We start from the raw sequence: 14,543 nt of genomic DNA, 5'->3' as shown, positions 1-14,543 counted from the left end.
AGTTCCACCACAGTTTGTCCTCACTCCTCAGCACAGTGGTGCACCAATGATATAGGCATCTGCAGGCAGAGAAACATTATCACATACCTCTGCAGTGTGAAGATTGAAGAGGTCACTAAAGGACTTCATAGGTCCACTTTCATTTCTGCAGGAATTCCTGAGATGGTTTACATCCAATGAAGTGTTCTACTGTTGTTATCTAGACAAATGTGACAGACAGATTACACCCAGCAATGTTCAATAAATGACCGTATCTGTTTTGGGATTGTTAGTGAACAGTTGTATTTAAGCTGGAGCTTCCCCTTTCTTATTCAAAAATGTTAAGTGGTTTTATTTATATAGATCTCTAAAACTGGCAGATGAGGCAAAAGTATAAGACTATACTTCCTAAATTTCAGATTGTTTTCTGCTTTCCATTCCTCTGTCTTTCCTCTGCTGATGGCAGGGACCCTTTTGGATGTAGATAGTAGATTCCTCTTTCTACCCCCTGCCCCCTCCCCCTCTCTCCTTCCCTCTCCCTCTCTCTCCCCCCACCTCCATCTCTCCCCCCATCTCTTTCTCTCTCCCCCCACCCGGCTAAAAAATCTACTGCTACCCAAACATTGAATGAGGGAGGTGGAACAGTCAGCAATGTGAAGTAAAACCCGACACTGCCTGAAAACAACTGAAACCTATGGTTAAAGTCATTACACATTTTCTGCAAAATCAAGAACCATGTGAACCAACTTTACTCAGTTTAGATGTCTATTCCTTACCTTCATATTTAGTCCAAGTATTACTGTGCACCTATCCGTTATTGTCTTTCATTTGTCCATTGCATACCATTTTCACGTTTACTCATGTTTCCCATATTTTGTTGCAGTCCTCCTTTGTATTAATTATTGGACCCAGTTTGCTGGCCCTTGACATTGTACTTACAAGGATTTATGAACTTATTCCTGTGGAACATAGTTTCCCACTATTTGACAATCTATGTAGCTACATTTAAACTCCACCTTTTATTTTCTGTCAGCTTGCAATCTTATGTGTCTCCTGTCTAATCATTCATGTCTGCTGCATGGTACCTCATCAAAGGATTTTTTGAAAAACTGAATATAATGCATCTACTTCGTCACCTTTATGTGCCTATTTTTATTTCCTCCTCAAAGAATTCAGTAAGCTTGGTCAAGTGTAGCATTCCCTTTTGGAATCTGTGCTGATTGCACTGTTATACTTCACATCCCCCACGCTTCCTATCTGAAATGTCTTTCTATAATTTTTGATCTCTTCTTCGAATGTCACATTTTCCTGGTAACTTTTGTTATTTACGTGTGATTTTCTGCTTGGGGTTTGTGGGAATTTAATGCAGGACGATACTCTTGCGAAATAATCACAAATATCAGCAGCCAATAAAAAGAAGCTAGGGTTAAGTGGAGTGGCCATTGTGTGAGTGGATCAGTGTTAGAGTGGGGGACTGAGGATTTGGCTCAAGAGGCTTCGGCAAGAAGAGGCTGAGTGAGTGACCTTGGTGAGGCGAGTGCAAGCAGCTCTTTAAAAGAAAAGGTTTCAGTGAGAAGGCAATGCAATATATCATGCATATCATCGTTCTACATCTGAAAACCAAGTGTAAATCCTACACAGTGATTAAAGTTCATTCTCTTTGTTTGCTGTTAAGCTTATATGTGAAATTAGTTGAACCTGGTTCATTGACGTACATCGAGCACTGTGAAACTACTGAACTTTGTATGTTTTTAGAAATGCTATGAGAGGCTGCATTGAGTGTACTAATGTAATTCCTACATCAGCAGAATTTGTACATGCCAGTGAGACACAAGCAGACATAATATCAGCTGACTAAAGAGATGTTTGCCCCATTATCTACTAGGGTTTTCATACTATCTGCTGGCAACTGTAATTACCTTCCATCCAAGCAAATTTCTCCATCAGTTGGCAATCGAGCTGCCAGATTTTCCTCCCTTACCACATCACCTTCCAAATGCCAAGCTGCCTCAGTTATTCAGCACAGACAGCACAGACATGTTGTTTCGATAAGGTTCGGGATTGTTCAGACTTCCTGCTGACAATATGGGGAAGACATGGCAGGAATTGTCATTGTCAGAAAGGTAAACCAGTTACATTGAGCCATAGAATCTTGTTTATTATTGTAGATATTTATTTACATATGACCATCACCACCTGTCCAATTCGCACCAGATTTGAATATGACCCTCCCCCTCTGAATTTAATGGCGATATATTAATATAATCAATACAGATTAGGTTAATCCTTGAATTCAGAATTGTGGAAGATATTGTAGCAGTACACTAGGAGCCAGGATGAAGGGTTATTATTAGAGCAGAAAGTAAAGGTTTTGGCTAAATTGTCCTTATAAGGAGGTGTTTGATAATGACATTGAACGGCAAACACAACAGAATGCTTTCAATGCTAAGATTCTTTCACTTAATAAACACAACCTAAATAAAGCAGAATTGATGCATGATTTTGTAAATAATCACAGCAGTCTATAGAAATGTGTCATTTTGTGGGATAATTGAAAAGATTTCTATTTTTTCCTGCTTATCATCATCTTTGCCAAAGATTTATTTTAAATATCTGAAGCTCAGTCACATGGATTCTCACCCAAGTGGCCATCCTTCAGGTGTGAATATAAATCATCTCAGTTACTTAGCTGTAGATAGCATCACAGATGAGCTTGAAGCTGTCTCCAATATTTCTGTCTCTAGACTTGAGCAGAATTTGTTGGAACGGAGATTGGCTGTTTTGTTTCACACATTTGCTCCCTTGGCCAGAATTCTGGCTCAAATTGTAACTTGCCAATTACTGCCCTATCTGGAATCAGCACAGACTGTGGATCAATATCATACCAGATTCACACTTAGGAACTGACCAGTTTCATACCTACATCAATTGTATTTGTAATTTATGACCATTTTTTATTGTGGGATGCTTTTTGGCGGCTTGAGTTCACTCTAACAATAGCACACAGGAATGCAAAGGAAAACGTTAAGGAAACAATTTAACTGAAAATGGTCCAAGCAGTTCCAGACAGAATTGTGTTTCATAGCTCTGGTATTTGGAAGCCAGGCACTGACAATTGACCATTTGTTGAACAATAGGATCTCTTTGCTTTAGACATATCTCCAATGGAGAACCAAAGGATAAGTGGATTTTTTTTAAAAAGTGAAGGAGGCAGTGCATGGCAACTTTTCCAGTGATAGTCGCAACCCCAAAGAACTCCTTTACTGAATACCTACATTGGATACCAATGAAAGTAATGCCAGCTTGAAGAACTGCAGCCAGAATCCTGTGAAGGATGACGTAGAGGCATACAGCAAAGTATAGGAACGGAATGGAGACATGGCGTGCAATCGGCAGTGTGAGACCCCCATGGAGCATTGGCTCCCTGTTGCACCATTACCGAGAGAGTGCAGAACATTTTGAGAGGGAACAGCTAGCCCTTGTGAGAACCAATGACATGTGCTGGAAGCTATTAACCAATACATCTTTGGGATGTGGGAGAAAACTGGGGTATTGGGGAAAACCCACATGGTATGCAAACTGCATACAGACAGCATCAGAGGTCAGGGTTGAACCCAGGTCACTGGAACTGTGAGGCAACAGCTCCATAAACTGTGCTACTGTACTGTCCACATGCACTTGAGTTTCTGGAGCTGCAGTTGCCTTTTATAACTACAATACAGATGTAAGAACAGAGAGATGGCTCAAAGATGAGGAGGACTGGGCATCTATTATGAGATGAGATGAGATATCTTTATTAGTCACATGTACATCGAAACACACAGTGAAATGCATCTTTTTGTTCTGGGGGCAGCCAGCAAGTGTCGTCACGCTTCCGGTGCCAACGTAGCACGCCCACAACTTCCTAACCCATACGTCTTTTGGATTATGGGAGGAAAGGTAGGGAAGGCAGAAAACGATGACTAATCAAATGAAGCTATTATACCATTGGAGAGGGATGCTGTTAAGCCAGTTGCCATAAAGATCAATAGAAAATCAATTACACAATGTGCATATAGATTATGCCAGTGAATAATGAGGAGAGAGGAGCAAATTACTGGAAATTTTCAGATACATGCAGCAACTATAGAATGTGTTAATGGGAGACTTTAAATATCCAAAAGCAAGGTGGAATATTAATAGTGTAAAAGGAAAAGAAGGGAAGAATTCAGATGTGTACATCAGTAGTTTCTTGATCAATATGCTTGCAGCACTCCAAGTAAGGAAGAAGAGCTGGCTATAATTTTGTGGAATGAAGCAGTGCAAGTGGATCACAAAATAGCTGGGGAACATTTGGGTAACAATGATCATGATATTATCTGTCTCCGGCTGACTAGTCATCCACAGGACGGGGAGTTTACTGGGAAATCCAGCAGTTATTGCTCATCCTTAATTGTTCCTGGATTGGTAGCCAATTTCAGCAGCAAGTAAAAGCCACATAGGAGTGGTCTGGAGCTACATACAGGTCACACGAGGTAAGAATAGCAACAAATTTTTAACAATGAATGATCTCTTTCTATTTCTCTTAAGTAGAAGTTGTGGGTGCTACTGGTCTTACAGTGAAGGCAGTGGTAATGGACAAATTTGACTGGACTGAAAATACTCACAAGCCTAACTACTCTCAAAACAGAAAACTCATTGGTTCGGATGGGATGCATCCTTGTAAATCTGCTTGGCACCAACTATGACTGACACAAAGTTGGACAGTACAGATTTTCCCTATTTGTAAGTTTTGCAGCTGTGTATACTTAGCATAGGATGGCAATTTACATATTTATGCAGCTGTCAGACTTGTGGGCTACAAGATCTTGTATCATGTGAATCTTGAGTTTCAAAGATCCAACACCCACTGCCTCCATCCACTGAATTTTAACAGCTGAGTATCCACTTTTCAGATGCAAAACTTACCATTGCAAGTCGCATTTCCCCTCCAGTGTTCCAACCTGCCTTTCAGGACTTGCACATTGACCATTCCTTCACTTACCATCCTGGTAGGAACATTGCACTTTCTAAATTGCACCAGTACATATTTTTCAAAGTCCTCCTCAACCATTCTTTCTCTGGAGCATTGAAGGGAAACTGAGTGAGCTGGCTGAGCAAGCCATTACACATTAGCATGAGCCTTTCCAATTAAGTAACACCCAGCTGACATCATGAGACTGTGATATTAAGTCACTTAGTTCAGACACAGTTGTGACAGCAGTTTGTTTATCAGATTGCAACATAAGCAATAACTCTTCACCAAGATGCCTGGCAACGTATTTGTTTTGTGCTTGTTTGAGAACTCAATGGACCCATCTGTGGAGTTCAGGATTGACCTCTCTGTCATCAAGCTCTACAAACTTCGATGAACGCTGAAGAAATTGTAACAGCCTTCCTGGCCAAGCCTGTTCCATGGAAACTCTGATCACTGAAACCAGGCAGGGCAGCAAAGGAAGCCGGTAAAGGGAAGTGTTAAGGTTATTTTTGTTGGACCATAGCTAAAATTCATCCAGTGTAATTTAGCAAGGTATCTATTTGCATTTGCAATGCTTATACTTCCCTTCTGCAGAGCCAATATTGATCTCAACTTTTACATCTGCTGTCTCAAAGTCTAGTAAAGCTAACTAGAATTAAAGAAGTTTATTTTATACTTCAGATCATTTTTAGTTGTTTAGGTAAAGGTTGCTTACATTTTTAAAATTTTGCATCCACTGTGTGTCACCCCATCCACCATCTCACCCCAGCTCCCACCCTGCCTCCACTTTCCCCATGCCAGGGCCCCTGCGTTAAGAAAAATTTGCTTTTCTTTATGCAGAAAGCTAAAAAATAGGCCTGCACTATTTAGGCTTTTCTTCTCCCAAAATGCTTCATCTGGACTGCAGTAACAAATCTTTTACAGACACAGGCTCCTTGGTATCATGGAATCATCAGCCCTGTGCACCAAATGCTCCCCCACCACCCCCCCCCCCCACCCCAGAAGGCGGTAGAAGTCCTACCGAGCAATGAACAGCAGGACTTCCAATAGGAAGTAGTAAATAAGAAAAATATTCAAGATCCGAATAGCCAAACCTTGAGAATATTCCTCTGAAGTGAATAGTTTTTGTTATTTTCAATAAAATGCTGCACTGTGGCATTTAAATTGAAGTGCATGACACACTCATAGAAAGGGTCAAGTCCAAGGGATCACATTGTCATTTTAGTTATTATGTTTTATTTATTTATTGTAAACTTTAAAAATGACTTCTTTGTTACTTAACCGTACAATCATTACAACTCCTCTTACCTCATGTATGCATATCACAATGAGATGTACCAAGCTGCATACTATCATTGTTGCACTTGATGCACAGATCAGTTCTCTTCGATGAATAATTCTCTTTTCCTTCAATAAGAATTCTACTTTGCTTGGGTTAAGAAGCGAAGCCTTTAGCAAAACTGTACACCACCAAATCCACTACAAGAATCAAACAAAACAATGCCACTTGAATAAACAGCAATCTCTCCAAACCAAAATAACACAAATTTTTATACCATCATTTATTTTTAGATAACTTGCATAAATGTATTGTCAGTTAAACATTTAAAGATAGAAATATATCTTGAGCAAAAGAATCAAGCTGATTCTTTCATCTAATCTTGACAAGTGAATTTTGAAAGTGTTTGAAATGAACAAATATGGAAACCAAAATGGCAGTATTGCATAACTGATTTCAGTGGACTCTGCTCGTAGATCTACTTGAAGCTTTTTAAGCTCTATTTACCTTAGCAACTGCTGCTATGACCTGTTACGTCATTTTCTCAGCTATCACAATCTGGCTTGTTTCCTGATTGACATTATTCATTTTGCAATTCCATTTCCAATTGATGACACTAATATACAGCACTGTGCAGTTGTGAGTAATATTGTTCCAAACAAAAATAAGTCAAATTATCTGCCATGTTTTCAAAATTCCATGGAATAATAGCCCCTGAGCTCTCCCATGAATTTTCAGGGAATGTCATTCAATTGAGCCTCAAAAACATGGCAAACACGGGAAACAGGCTCCTGAGAAAAGGTCACTTGATTAAGATTTGATGTTGTTTATTTGACCATGGCTGTTACATTGCTTTCATGACTGCATTAGATACGGACTTCGTTTCAATATTATAATTCCTTTTGTCATGAATTTTACCTTTATTGGTTAATGTCTGCAGAAAATGCTAGATATATACAGCAGGGCAGGCAAATGTGTGTGGAGAAGGAAGAAAGGTAACAGTGAGTAGTTTTGGCCCACTGTGCATAAAGAGCCATTCATAACAAATATAGAACAAGCAGTTAAAGAGCAGGAGAATGAGGAGGAAGAGGTGATGGAAAAGGAATAAGAGAAAGAGGAAGGGGCGAGACAACCACATCAACCACTTTTTGGCCACGCTGTTTGTCAAGAGCAGCGCTGATTACCCATTCACAACAGCCTTGCAGCTGATCTTCCTTCTATTACATATACCTACATATACAGTATCTACTTGGTCGCATTGCAGAAATAAAAGCCACCTCAAAGAACAAATTCTAAGCCAAGTTTGAAAATTAAATACGGCATATTGAAAGCAGAAGTCAGATAACTGCACCTTGTGCCTGTCCTCCCTTTTGCCTTGTGCATCGATGGTGCTCTTACATATTTTGCAGGAAGACTGGAGGGAGCCTGGTGAATAAGGAGCTGTGGATAGTTTGGGGGATATCCTTGAGCAGCTGTGGGCCTGGAAGACTGACAGTGGATTCGCCATCTTATCCAGGCCATTGTAGACTGAGCTGATTGGCTGACAGTCAAAAGTAGGAATACATTTTAGGAGCACAAGATGTTTAAGGACAAAGTCCATCTGAGAGATTTCAATAGGTTTGTGTTTCAAGGTGCTATTATTATTCTCCTTGGGCACAACATTAGCAATTTTAATCATCTGTTGATGTTTAGATGGCTGCACTGCTGTGATATCCTGCAAGCCCTCTGAATGTCATAATGATCAACCAGGGTGGCAATGTAAGTGCCCAATAAGAATCATAGAAATACAGAGCACAAGCAAAGATCATTTGGCCCATTGTGTCCATGTTGGACAAAAATGCGCGATCTAAGTTAATCCTTCTTCCTAGCTCTTTGTCCATAGCCTTGTAGGTTATGGTTCTTCAAGTAATCAACTTGGTCCTTTTTAAATGTGGTGATGGTTTCTATTTCCACCATTCTTTCAGGCAGTGAGTTCTAGACAGCAGCTATTTTTTAGGGATTAAATTCCCCTCTAATTCTTCTGCTAATTTACCTCAATATATGTGACCTGGTCATTGCCCCCCTGGTCACGGTACATTGTGACCACATTTCTTCTGTAAATTCTTTGGCTGAAGTCCTCATCTGAGCCTTCTGCAATGGAACCCAGGTTTGACCTCACCCTGCGGTAAGTTAGTGTCTGTGGCCTTCTTGACCTGGCTTCCTGGTTGCAGCTGCACCACCCGGTATCTCACCACATTCAGATCCTCCCTACGTGTTATACTATAAATAGTGTCTGAGCTGGTGGCTGAACGTGTGAAGGCAAGCAATGATGTTTCTTCTTTATTACTGTGTTCATGGTGTTCTTCCATGGGCTGGCCAAGTTAAACTTACTGAATATCACCTTGTAAGTCAGAAAGGATTGTGGGATGAGGAAAATGGAGAACATCATCATGTTCAATCTATTCATCTCTGCTGCAGGCTGTGAGTTCAGCAATCCCCATTCTAGTAATTGCCTGCCTCCACTCACCCATGGGGTTAGGAGATGTTTTACTGTGGTTAGCATATTAGTGATTGTCAACTGTAATTGTCATGGTAGAATTACTGGCAGGGCGTGAGCAAGTTGGGAAATGTGGGTGTGAGGTTCACAGTAGTATAAGTGCATGAGAGCATGATTGCAGTTTGGAGAAGGACTCTAATCCATTGTTGACTTGTAGCATGTGAACATGAGGAATATGTTCTGACTCTTAGAGGTCATTTTTTGATATTGGTGTATGTTGAACTGATCAGTGTCTGAGACAAGTAGTGCAGTTGCAGAATATGGCATCTGAAGGTGCACTTCTTGAGGTCATTGAACCTCTTATGATGCTGCATTCCAATCCTAATGGAGTGATTCCTGCACTGGCTTCTACAACAAGCAGTGACTTTCATACTTCCACTACATTTTGGGTGAAATATTTTCCCCCCCAACTCCCCTCTAAACCTTCTGCATTAACTCTATGTCAACATATTATTGCTGCAGGGAATAGATTTTTCCTTTGTTTTAGCTCACTCTCATAATTTTATGCACATTGTTTAAATCTACCTTCAACCTCCTTTGCTTCAAGGAAGACAACCCCAACCTAGTTAATTCCTCCAACACGAGCAATAACTTCGTAACTATCCTTTGCAACCTCTTGAATACAATTGCATACTACTAGTAGTGAAGTGAACAGAGCCATACACAGTAGTCTAGCTGTTGCTTAATAATTGTCTTATACATGAGTCTCTGGTCTTTGCTTCAGGTGATAAAGGCAAATATTCTGTATAATTTATTAATCTGCCCTGCTATCTTCGGAGATCTGTGTATATCCACAACATGACCTCTGTGTTCCTCCATGTTTTGTAATATCGTGGTGTTTATTATGTATTTTCTTGTCCTGAATAGTGTCAAGTTTCTTGAATGTCTTTTAGAGATGTAATCCAGGAAAATGTAGATTTTTTTTCACCGTACTCCTGACTTGTGCATTATATTCAATGGAAAAACACTGGGAGTAAATAGGTGAGTTACACATAGCAAAATACCCGGCCTCTAACTTGCTCTTGTAAGTACAATAGTTAAACAGTTTGCCTATTTAAGTTGTAACTCATGAATGTTAATGGTAAGGGATTCAGCGTTGGTAATGCTGTTCAATATCAAGGAGAGGTGGGTCCACTTCTGGTGCTCAGCACTGTTATCTCTCCACATAAGATCTCTGGTGTGTGAATAGCAAATCAGAAGAAAAATTCATTGATCATTTTGCTCTTTTCTTGCTCACCGGGTGCTTTAAAATAATGTTGGATCTCTGTTACCATCAAAGGCCAATGGTTATCAAATCCAAAGAACCTTTTCTCTCTGGATCAATTCTAAAGCAGGGAAGGAATTTACCATCTGAGGGAGCAGAGCTGAGTTTCTCTCTGGTTATAAGTGAATATGTATCCAATGTAAAAGTGTAGAGTTTTCAGAAATTACAACACCTTGACACTATTATAGAGCATGTTTATAACAGTGACCAGGTATCCATTTCTGGGCAAACAATAAATTCAGCCCTCACATTCTTCATAGTAGAATATTAGTAGAAGTGGCAAAGATCATTAATCATTTTGGAGGAAACCATTACAATATTGCCAATGACTGAACTGTAGCAAATGTGGTGGCACTTCACAAAAAAAGGAGGTAAAGATTAATCCATTGTAATGCAAACCTATGACCCAAACATCTGGGAAGTATTCAAAAAGGGACATCTGGAGAAATGTGGAATGCTGCAACATAGTCATGATGGCATCATCGGTGATGGCTTTTGCTTGGCAAAATTTGCTGGAGTTGTTGGAGGATCTTATGGAGTTAATTAATAGGGGAACTCAATGAATTAATTATTCTGGGCTTGAACAGCCTTTGGCAGATTTGTATGTAAGAAATTATAGTACAAAGGACACTGAGTAGAAAAGGAAATACTTGAAGTGATTCAGGAACAGAATGATTCAAAGGCTGGGAAGGGTGGTCAAGGGGAAGTAGCATCTGTCTGAAAAGAAGTGACTCACAGGATTCCACAGGGTTCACCTCCAGGCTAATTAGTGTTTTAAGTTATAAAAACTGATTATAAAAAGCGATGGGACAATGCTCCCATGTTTTCTAATATGACAACACATTTTATGATTGCACTGGAGGGACGGGGGCACTATAGATAATTTGGCACGAAAGTCAGAGATGTTATTTAATGCAATGAATGGGAGAGCTGTGAAATTGGCAAAGGGAGTTTAAAATAAACTGTTAACAGAACATGACATGAGAGAAATCAGGATGGCTTTGTCAAAAGCACCCTTAAATGTCTATGCAATGAAAACAGGAAATGTCAGTTACTCAAATGTTGCAAAACACTGGCCAACACCCATTGGGAAGTGATGCACAGCTGTGATCAACAGTCACACTGAATGCCCAGTTTAAGGTGCTGGGTACTCTGTCGTGGAGGGCATCAATGTCTTGTGGAAAATACAAAGTTCAGCAGGTAAGCTGGTAATTAGCATTAGGCTCATGAGCTATGAGGAAAATTAACAGATACTAGCAATGTTTACACCAGAACAAAGGCATGAATAATATTAATGACATGTTTAAGATCTTAAAGGATTGGGATAGATTGGATCCCAGAGAGATGTTGAATATTAATAGTAACTCTTAGATAAAAAAAGACATGCATTCAAACAGATGAGAAATAATGAATACGTGGTTGAGAAACTAAGGAATATCTGGAATTTGACCACTTATCTGTTCTTCAACCGTCCTGTCATAGTCTTGTTAGACCATACTGGGCTGACAGGAGCAATCCATGCCACAACAATTTCTTTCAGAGGATCTGACCAATCCTCAGAACTTTGCAACTGCCTTCAGAGTGCAGTGTGGTCCTTCTGCAGCCCATGATGTTCTACCTCAGCCTGTTTATCATTAAAATACTCCAAGAACACCAAAGGTTTTGTAGATAAGGACTCTTTCTGTGGGGTATGTTCCAATGTGACTCATTTGTCTGTGTCTTCATCACTGGACTGAATGGCATGAGCATTAAATCACATACAATGGACCCCGGTTTCCAGTTGTCTTGGTCCTCCTTGCCACTGTCTCAAGACCTCACTACATCAGGTCCACATGGTTCTGGTGTGTAATGGTTACCCCTGTCAGAGGACACCATGCTCTGACAACTTGTACTCCATAATATGAAGTTTGGCACCTGAAACATCTGGACACTCATGGACAATCCCAACAGTGGCAGATCTGAATGCTCCTTTGCCATCATAGCTGGGGAATTCATATACTTTGATATCGACATTGCCATGCTGAATGAGACAATGAGGTGGGTAATTTAACGAAGAAGGCAGTGGGTGATGCCTTTTCTGGAAGAGCAACCCAGAGGAGCATTGTTGTCTTCACAGAGTGGGCTTTGTTGTTACTATTGAGCGAATTCGACACCTCAGGGACTCCCCCTGTGGAATTGGGGTGTGCCGGATGACTCTTCAGCTTCCTCCGTCACACCAACCACTGGAAGCCAATGCCCTTACAGACCCACCCATCCAGCCCCCAAAGCTCCCCCCAGTACGACTATGGGCTCGGCTGTTTTCCCTTGCATGCTCTGTAATAGTGCAGTATTGCAAAGGGAAGGCCATTCTTAATGGAAGTAGCAACACTGCCTTGGGCCTCAGATATGACTGGATTCCCACATCCAGGCTATGATCAAAACAGTTTTGTGCATATTGATCAAGATGACGTTAGAGGTGCTGATAAATTTCTAGGTATCTGTGGTTAACAGGATACAGAGTATAGCTGAAATAATCAGTTGCAGAAGGTCATTAGCTCCAGAGAGAGTGTTGTAAAAGCCAGAGTGGAGAGTTGTTAAACAGCAGAAATGCCAAATTATGGCATTAATGTCAAGTTAAAAATAATTCTCAACTTCACAGCTTTCCTCACTCCTCCAACACTTGTATATCACTGAACAATAACACAACACCATTATCTATTCGTCATACTTGAGTGATGTTGGTTGAAGGCAATAGACCAACGGTGAGTGCTGGCTGGACAAACTTTTTATGAGGGTAGCTTAAGTTGGTGTTTTCATGAAGAGGGAGCAGCACTAAAGGCAACACACCCTTCCCTTCTGAAAGTAAGATAAAGCGGTTAGATCCTCTTTTGCTGTAGAGGTGGGTAACATTTCGCTACATTTTCTAATTATTACAAGGGCTCCAGGAAACACCAGATGTTTGAGGAACTAAACCACTCGCCTTACCAACAGATAATTCACTGCACTTAAAGCCATACACTGTCAAACATTATTGACTGTGAGTTAAAGGCAGTTTGAGTACAACTCACTCTGGTGTTTACTGATAAGCTGGATTGACACAACGTGAGGCTGAGTGAAAAGAAATGGTTTACTGAATCGGATTGCAATGGAGGTTAGTGGCATGGGCAGTTGATTATCTTGTTGGCTGACCACTTGTGACAATGTAGTTGTTTCATGTCCTGTCATGTTCTATTTTAGTCTGTACTTAAAACCAAGTCGTGTGTGAAGTTTGTAAAGTGAGGTATCAGAGACCTTATGGCAATGCCAGGGACATTTTAATTTTAAATATACTTTTCAGAATTAATTCAAAAATGTTGTAAATGATATTGTTGGAAGTACATAAATTGTAAAAGCAGCTTCTGCCAGATGAATTTCCCCCACAGCTGGAAGGAGGAATCTAGGGAGTACAGTTCATTTGTTATTCCAGGGTAAGAAGAGGAAATCCTTTAAATTCCAACTCCTCCCGGAAACACAAGAGGCATTTAGTTTCTAACTTTCCTGACCCAGGTGAGAAGAACCTGATAGAGCTTTTTTAAATGCAGAAAGCATTGATGAGGGAAATGCAATTGATGTGGTATATACAGACTTCCAAAAGCACTGAGAAGCTGCCACACAAGAGGCTTGTCATCAATATTGAAAACCACAGTATAGCAGTGTAGGTTGAATAAGTAACAGGAAACATAGAGTAGTAGTGAAGGGTTGCTTTGCAGACTGAAAGGAAATTTACTGTGGTGTTCTCTAGGGTTCAGTTATTTGCAGGTGACACAAAACCTGTAGTTGTAGTGATCTATGCGGGAGATAGTTATAGATTTCAAGGAGATATAGACCAGCTGATGAAGTGGGTGGATTGGTGACAGATGAAATTTAATGTCGACGAATGTGCGGTGTTTTTTGGTACAAAGGATAAGAAGACACAGAATAAACTAGAAAATTCTAAATAATGTGCACAAAGAGAGGTGTTAGGATAAATTTGCATAGTTCTTTGAAAGTAGCAGGGAAAGTTGAGAAAATGGCTGAAAGAACGTAGGGGTCCTGAGCCTTATAAATAGAGGAGTGAAACACAAATTGCTGGAAGAACGCAGCAGGTCAAGCAGCACTGGTGGAGATAGAGGGATATTTTGGGTCGAGACCCTGCATCGGGACTGAAAGTGTAGAGTGGTGGGTGGGGTGAAGCAAGGGAAGGCAGGGGATGGCAGGCGATAGGTGGAATCAGGTGAGGGGGGGGGATGATGGGCAGATAGACACAGGTGAGGGGGGGGATAGGAGACCAAATGGCTTGTGTGTGGGTGATGGGCAGATGGAAGCAGGTGGGGGAGGGGAAAGAAACTTGGTAATGGTGGTCTGGGGTGGGGGGAGGGCTTGGAAAGCTGGGGAGGGGGAGGTTGGAAAGAAAGGGAGGTGTTGAGAGAACCTGAGTGGATCAGGGGGGAGAGAGAATTGTACACAGAATGGAATACCTGAAATTGGAAAA

The 14,543-nt window shown here is 40.7% G+C and overlaps 1 protein-coding gene across 6 annotated transcripts in view; it reads left to right on the top strand.

The window, feature by feature from the left end:
- Positions 1 to 14,543, top strand: part of nhsl2 (NHS-like 2) — a 242,222-nt gene that overhangs the window by 179,792 nt on the left and 47,887 nt on the right. Inside the window, exon 1 of one of the 6 annotated variants that reach the window (XM_052021954.1) lies at positions 13,054 to 13,184. The exons of the other annotated variants lie outside the window; for them this stretch is intronic. The gene's annotated coding sequence lies outside the window, so the exon portion shown is untranslated. Of the gene's footprint in view, positions 1 to 13,053; positions 13,185 to 14,543 lie in introns of those variants that run through there. 6 annotated transcript variants of the gene reach the window in all.

Source organism: Pristis pectinata, chromosome 8 (assembly GCF_009764475.1).
Source record: "Pristis pectinata isolate sPriPec2 chromosome 8, sPriPec2.1.pri, whole genome shotgun sequence".
In the NCBI taxonomy this organism is placed as follows: Eukaryota; Metazoa; Chordata; class Chondrichthyes; order Rhinopristiformes; family Pristidae; genus Pristis; species Pristis pectinata.
The sequence above is the reverse complement of the archived record's forward strand: the minus strand, read 5'-3'. Positions and strand labels throughout refer to the sequence as shown.